Genomic DNA, 8,297 nt, shown 5'->3' on the forward strand with positions numbered 1-8,297 from the left:
AGTAAAAGGACCAGAATGGGGCCAGTGTGAGGCGCTGAATCAATGCACACACATCTATAAATGAGATTTTGGGGGAGCAGGGCAAGGGGATCCTCTCAATCCCATCCACCGAGTCTCATCTGCCCCAGCAGCACTGGGGAGAGACAGCGAGGAAAATGTCAGATATTGCTCAGCACCACCCAGGGCCTGTCCCTGGTGGGCAGGAGCTGCTGACAGGTCTGGGTGTTGCCCTGCACCTGGGATAAGAAGCGGGGAGCAGCGGAGCCGCGGCGCAGTCGCTGCAGGAGCCTTTGCTCAGGAAAAACCCTTCATGGCTCTGTTTGTGCAGGCAGCTCTCAAGGCTCAGACCTTTATTCTTTCAGGCTTTTAAACTAAAGGTCATTTTTCTCTTCCCTTCCAGAGCTGGGGGTGGGGGGAAAAAAAAAAAAAAAAAAAGAGAAAAAAAAGTGAATTCCTCTTGACGCAGATCCCCTTCCCCTCTGGATGGGAGTTCAATTGTTCTTGCAAGCAAACTCCAAATCTGCCCCTCGCATTCACTTCCTTTTTCCTGCCCGAAAGGAAACAGAGATTTCTGACTGTGTGAACTGGTCCTTTATTTAAGGATACAAGAAAATAGCCAAATGCTAATTCAGTGTGGATCTATGCACTTTAGCATGCGGCCAGGCAGAACAAAAGAAAGAGAAACATGTCCCCGCCCTTCCCAGCTGAATTGTAAACTGCCCACTGGTTTCAGCATAATGGGTATTTATGAAAGTTACCCTAAAACATTTACTCGAGTCCAATGCAAACCCAGACCCCTCAGCCAGGAAGTTTTTAGCTACCAAAAATAATCACCAGTGCCTGGTTAATATTTTTAACGACCGCGCGTTCTTGGGAATTTCCTCTTCCCTCCGTGGAGATAAGTGATTAAACAAAATAAAGGCAGTGGCCATTTTGATAGACTGGGACGTGTCAGAGAGGAGAAATATCAACAGCTCTTTTTTAAAAAAAAAAATCTTTTTCCTAAGCCCTGACTTCTGCATTCACTGTCTGCCTTTTAGGCTGAATTCCACTTCTCTCTTATGCTCTGAAATCCAGCGGAGTCAGCAGAAAAGCCATGGAAGTTTCCTGGGTAGGACTTTTAAGCCAAGGTATTAAACCCACTAATGGGACACACTTATCTCTTCCACGCATTATTAATTTTATAAAAAGGCCGTGGAGCTCTGTTCAGCTGGGGCTTGCTTGGCTGGATCACTTCTGTGCAACACCATTAATGTAACGTCCTGTCCATTCCTCAGGTCCTCTCCATGGAGAGCTCCTCTGGGCTTTGTCCCTCACAACCACACCAGAACCAGCCCTTAGAGTGCATTTTTCCCATGCACAGAGTATTTTTTTCAAGGTAGAAAATGTTTTAATCAGTTGCAGGTGTTTTGTTGTGTGATTGGGAAGGTTTAAAATGTGGATTTTTGTCGTCTACAGTGAGCAGTGAGAGTTGCTGGGAAGGAGGTGGTTGGCTGCAGGCAGGGAAGAGGAAGAGGAGGGCTCAGCCTTCAGGACTCTGCTGAGGATGGAATAGCCCAGAAATCACCTTTGCAAGGACATGGAGGGATAGGATAAGGAGGCATGACTTTAAACAGAAGGAATGTAGATTTTTATTAGATATTAGGAAGAAATTCCTCCCTCTGGCTGGCTCTGGATCCCTGGAAGTGCCCAAGGCCACGCTGGACGGGGCTTGGAGCCACCTGGGCCAGTGGAAGGTGTCCCTGCCATGGCAGGGGTGGAATGGGATGAGTTTTAACATCCTTTCCAACCCAGATCAGTCTGGGATTCCACGAAATCAATGTCAGGTCTGTGGGAGTCCTTACCTGATCCATAATTTGCTGTTACTTTTGGCAGAGAATTCAAAATGCGTGCTTTGGATCTTTGGCTCTGCATTTAGGATTTGGACTACGTTGTCAAATAAGGGCAAAAATAAATTAATGGTTGTCAATACACCCACAGGGGTGTTTCTGGTGAGGCTCTGGCACAGGCTGCCAGAGAAGTTGTGGATGGAAGCGTCCAATTCCAGGCTGGAAGGGGCTCTGAGCAGCCTGGGACAGTGGAAGTGTCTCTGCCCAAGGCAGCGGGTTGGAAATCTTTAAGATCTTTCCAATCCAGACCATTCTGTGATTCTGTGAATAATCACAGAATTATTATGTGATAATAATAATCACATTTTTTAAAACATAAGGTTTTAAAAAATGTGATTATTATTATAATCTCCACAGAGCAAAGCAAATGACGTATCTGATATCCTCTGATCACACCTCCAGCCCTGAGCTGCAGTTTCTCCCCCAGCCTTTGCTGCTTGTGTTCAGGACTTGCACAACGTTAAATTTCTGCTCCCCCACATTCTCCTCCTCTCTTACCAGGCTTCCCTTGGCCTGTCTGTCAGGAGAGAGGGGTGGCTGAGCCGCAGAGTGCACATGGAGCATCCCAGAGGTTGTGTGGGTCCCTCTGCCCACCTGGGTCCTGCATTGGTGTCCCAATCTCAGATTTAATCCCTTCCATTCACGTGGCCCCTGCTGACGGCTCAGGGCTCCAAACGTGGGTTTTCCACACGTCCCATTTCGCTCCTGCAGTCAGTGTGGGCTCAGGGGGGGTGGGTGATAGGATTTGTAACAGGATTTTGGAACAGGATGGTGTCCCCATGGTGTCCCCTGTGTCCTGCTCTCATCCCAGGACAGATGGCACAGCGCCAGGCAGGGCTGCTGCAGATGGTGAAATTGGGGTGTGGAGTTTTAGGGAGAGCTCTGGGGGTGTTCAGCACTGCAGGGCTGAGCCTGTGTGTGTGTGCTGATGGTGGGGAGAGGTCTCAGCCCTGGGTCTGACATCCCTGATCCCACAGGCGGCACAAGCCACCCCTGAGCCTTTCCATGGGGAGCTGCTGCTCAAATCCCATCACTGAGAGGAAAAGAGAGAGACTGAGCCTCCCTGCAGTCAATGTGAGCCCTCAGGGACTCATTTGTGAGATTCCCTGGATATCTGTGCTCCCAAAGATTCCCTCAGCTGGGAGTGCTGCACTCACACACGGGGCACACAATCACCTGGTGCTGGGCAGCCTCTGAAACCCTTTCTGCCAAGGAAAACAAGAGGGGGCTTTCTTTAGCCATGCATTTATATAAATAAACACAGGGATATTATTTTGCAGCTCCCGGGGGATTTGCCCAGAGCTCAGTTCTGCTGAATCAGGGTGGGAGTAACTCTGTGTGCTCCCCTGAGTCTGCGCAGGAGTTTTAGTCTGGATTGAAGTTCCAGAATGCCTGGTTTTAGTCTGGATTGAGGTTCCAAAATGCCTGGTTTTTAGTCTGGATGGAAGTTCCAAAATGCCTGGTTTTAGTCACAAACTGAATTGTTGCTGCTTTGGCTGCCCAGAACTGAGGTCACACACACACACACACACACACACACACACACACACACAGAGAAATTAAATTTGGAATACAATCAGTTTTGCATAAACCAGGTTCCAGAATGCCTGGGTTTTAGTCTGGATGGAAGCTCCAAAATGCCTTTACAAACTGAATTGTTGCTGCTTTGGCTGCCCAGAACGGAGGTCATACACACACACACACACACACACACACAGAGAAATCAAATTTGGAATACAATCAGTTTTGCACACAAACGGGTTTGAAATTCAGGGCATCAGGGCAGCTGTTTCCACAATTCCTGCTGCCTGGCCCTCTGTCAGGGGATGTCCTGCAGGTTTAGTGGCCCAAGCCACACACCTCCCTCTTTCCCAACCCAGCACAGCGCGACAGGGTGACAATAACCCGAGGAGCACAGCCTTGTACCCAAGTTTTGTTGGGTCACAAATACCCCAGAAGGTGCTCCAATGGCGATCAGCATTGACGTGGCCCCTCTTGAGGAGGCGGCCACCAACCCTGCCATGCTTGCCACATGTCCCTGGTGCTGTGGGGGTCCCCCTTTGAGGGGGGACGGGAGCGGGAGCTGCCAAGATGTGCCCTGGGCTGGGTCCCACCCATCCCAGGCCTGGTGTGGGCTCAGGAGGTGCCTGGGCCAGCAGCCCTTCCCTCCCCTGTCCCCAGGGATGGTGGCTGCTCCCCTGGTGGTGGGCTCGGCGTGGGGGTCCCGCCCCGTGCCCCTCTCCCCCTCGGGGCGCCCGTGTTTGTTCTCCTCGCGGCGCCGTTATCAGCTCGCAACACACACAGGAAGTCCTGTCTGGGATTGTCCATCCCCGGCCTGATTTATACAGGAAGAAAAGCATAAAAAGCCGCCCTTCCACCTCGGCAGCCACCTCCTGCCTGTGCACAGCCAGCAGCCGGCCATGGGGACACCGGGGACAGCGGGGACAGCAAGGACAGGGCTGCTGGACACAGGGTGGCCAGGCAGGGATGGACACCAGGAGCCACCAGGAGCCACCAGGAAGGACAGGGGGGCACCCAAGGTACCACAGAGCCCCAGGGGGGATGGAGGGATGGGATGGGATGGGATGGGATGGGATGGGATGGGATGGGATGGGATGGGATGGGATGGGATGGGATGGGATGGGATGGCGTGGCATGGCATGGCATGGCATGGCATGGCATGGCATGGCATGGAATGGCATGGCATGGCATGGCATGGAAAGGCATGGAATGGGATGGGGAGCTGGCACTGTGGGCAGCAGGAGTGTGAGCTCCTTGGGAGTGTGTCCTCATGAGCTCTGAGTGGGTTTTGGCCCTGCTCGTGATGCTGGCGGCTTTGGGGATCTTTGAACACCCAGCTGGGAGTGAGCAGGTGTGCAAGGCATCTCTTGGAGCACAGAGGTGTGCAAAGCATCTCTTGGAGCACACAGGTGTGTGAGGCATCCCTTGGAGCACACAGGTGTGCAAAGCAAACCTTGGAGCACACAGGTGTGTGAGGCATCCCTTGGAGCACACAGGTGTGCAAAGCAAACCTTGGAGCACACAGGTGTGTGAGGCAGCCTCCATCTGCTTCTGGCAGCCACGTGCTGAGCAGGGCTTTGCTCTAAGCACAGCCTCCAGCACTGTTGTTTTTAAGTCACCCCACTGGCATCCAGGCTGTTTTCACGGGGAGGAGAAGCCAGTGGGTAAATTTTGCCTCCTGTGCATGTCCAGGCTGCAAACACTTGCACAAATTCCTGTGAGATAGCTGGAAATTCTTGGCTAATCTCTTTTCTTTCTGTGACTGCCTCCCTTTTCCCTGTGCCTGCTCTGTGGATACCTCGGGTACATCCCCAGGCTGTCCATCCTCCCTGCTCTCCTCTAGTGCTGCTGAATTCACCTCAGATCCGGGTGGGATGTGGGGCAGGAAGGGGATGTGGGGCAAACAGGGATGTGGGGCAGGGCAGGGATGTGGGCAGGACTGTCCTGGCTGTCCCACCAAGGCTTTTCCTGAGGAGCAGCCGAGCCTGGATCACGATGAGTGTGCACACCAGGAGCTCAGCAAAGCCTCCCCGTTTATACCCACGGTGCTGGGCGCTTTTCATGCTGTCTGTGGGTCCTGCTGTCCTCGTCTGTGGCATTGCACAGTGCAGGCACGAGGAGAACTTTACTCCTTTGGGATAAAGGAGCACCAGGCACTGTCTGGCTGTGCAGGAAGACGGAGCAGAATCACACCAGTGAGGGGCTCTTGGTAGAAATAACCCAGCACATTTTCCCCCAGGGTCCAACATTCGTGGAACAGCGAGCAGAGAACCAAACGCAGAAAGAAACAGCGAGCCTTGGCCAGTGATTCGATAAATTTCCAGCCGGATTGGGAAGGTCTGGCAGTGCTTGGGAGGCTGTGGAAAGCTGATGTGGCTGGAGCATCCTCATCCTCTGGGCAGCAGTGGGAACGCGGATCTGCCCCCGCAGGCTCTCCCGTCCCTCCCTGGATGTGCCAATGGAGCTGCTGCCCCTCTCTGCTGTTCCAGCTCGGCCAGGTTCCCCCGGAGGTAAGGACGAGAAATGGAATCCGTCCGAGCCTTTTCCCAGGCTCTGTACTGCAGATGGGGCCGGCCCCGGGCAGGCAGATTTACAAACTGCAGCAAATTGGGGTGAACGAGCCCGGCCCGCTGTCCCAGCAGCAGGAGGGCTGGGAGGAACACCGGGGAAGAGGTCCCAGACCAGGCTGGGAAACAAAAATATCTCTGCAAACAGAAGGGAGGATCAGAAATGTTCATTCCTCTGCCCCAAAGTGAGGTCTGGTGTCCCTGTCCTGCCTAGAACAGGTTCCTGCAGCTGGAAAATTTCCCCTGGAAGAGAAAAGATAATGAGAGCAAGGATTTCTTGTGGGAAAGGCTCTGTGCTGAGCTGCTCCCTGGGATGGGGAAGGGGCTGAGCCATCCTGCAGCTACCCCACCACGCTTCCCATGGGCTGATTCACTGGGAAATTTCACTGCCAGGTTTTGCCGGGGAAATTTTACAGAAAGCCGCAAAATTTAGTTTATTCCTGGGTGGGATGAATCATTTCCCAGTTTTTACACTGCTTCTCCTCCAAATGTAAATAAAAATTCAAGTGTGCATGGTAGGGAAAATAAAGCTGGCTATGGGGTGTGCCCTGTTCCTGCATTTGTGTTTGCACAGCTCCAGCTCAGCCGCTGGTTGTCCCTATGGGCACCTTAAGTTATAACACACTGGTCCTGAGACAAATAATGCTTGTGAATCCTCACTCAGGCCAACAATTAAATCACTCTGTGGGGCTCAGGTCTCAGCTTTAATATGCAGAGCCCTGAGCCACTGGTGACAAGAGTTATGGGTCAAGTCCTTTTCTTGGTTTGACCTGGTTTTATCCCACTGCCATCAGTGGGCTCCTAGATTTCCACTGAGATAGCTGCAGTGCAGCTGACGCAGCTGAGAACAATGTGGGCCAGAGAAGAATGGTGGGAGGTCATTTTCCTCACAGAGCCCTGCAGAACGGGGGCTGCTCCAAAGTGTAAAGTTTACAAACAGCCTCATGAAGTCCCGGGCAGAAGAATTTGTCCTGGAACAGCAAAAGCCATTCCTCCTTTTTCTGTTTTTGAGAAGCACCAAAATTTCCCTTTTGCTTTAGCCAGTGGCTCCAGCTCTGTGCCAGACCCCCGTGGAGCCCATTGTGCACTGCAGGTGTGGGGTCAGCCACGGCTTGTGGGGGCTGAAGGGTTTTGCATCTGTATGTGTGTCACTGCTGCCCGTGTCCCCATCCATCTGTCACTGCAGTCTGGGAGAGCTCGTGTGCCTGGGCACGTCCCATTTGCTGCCAGGGGCTGGAAATGCTAAAGAGCAGGTTCCTGATGTGGGACTGTGGCGCTGATCCATTAATTCTCCACTGTTAATCTTTCTTTCTTCATGTCCCAGATACCTCCCACCCTTCTACCAAACAGGGAAGCGCTCCCAGCCCTCATCTCCAGCCCTCAATGCCCATGGATGCTCTCAGGGGGATGTTGGGTGCCCAGGCAGGTGCAGGGGGCTCGGCAGGCTCTAGGAAATTGGGATGTGGGTGAAAATCTCACCTGGGGCTCAGCCTGAGATGTGCTCAGCCCTCGCCGTCCCTCCCAGCTCACTCTGGTGGTAAATGCAGTGGGAGACAAGGAGGTTTTCACATGGTTGGATCCAAGAGGGAGGCTGGGCAGAAACATTTCTCTGCTGGCCTGGAGACAAGCATTAATATTAGATGTCGTGGGAGTGCACTTGTGGTGTGCAAGGGAGAAAGCTGTGGGGGGAAAATGTAAAACGTGGGGCAAGGGAGGACTTTGGATTCGGGCGGCCACGCGGGCAGGAGCCAGAATCCCCTGCTGCCTTTGTCAGGAGCTCATCACACTGACATTAACAGTGCCAGCAGGTCTGATCTTCCCCCACCCTGCACTGGCATAACTCCTCTGCTTCCAAGGGAACCTTGCCAGGCCTTGTCCTGGGGGATTTCCCTCCCAGCATAATGAATATTAGCACAGAAGACACAGAACCCTCCCTGAGAGCGGAGGATTAAATGCTCTTTTAATGGGCTGTGTGCAGTTCTTTAGCAGCTGACACGGGCACTTTGCTTCAGCAAAGATTTGACCCAATAAATGGAACTGGAAACTTTCTGCAGTTTAAATACTGGCAGAATTTTAAAATGCTCAGTGCATTTAAGGAGTGGCTGCCTGTGGCTGAGCAGGCTCCAGTGGGGTCCCTGGGAGGAGCGTGCTGGGTCCTGTGAGGAGCTGAAGGATGAGTCCATCCTCTTCCTCACCATCAAATTACACTTGGAATCCCGGGGATTCATGCAAAGGTTTCCTGGGCAGTGAGGGATGCTTGTCCTTGAATGACGGTAAATGGTAAAATAGAGTGTAATGGTAACATAGAGTGTAATGGTAA

Source organism: Melozone crissalis, unplaced genomic scaffold (genome assembly GCF_028551555.1).
Source record: "Melozone crissalis strain CALT ecotype California unplaced genomic scaffold, PUWL_Pcris_2 ptg000041l_1, whole genome shotgun sequence".
NCBI classification, from domain to species: Eukaryota; Metazoa; Chordata; class Aves; order Passeriformes; family Passerellidae; genus Melozone; species Melozone crissalis.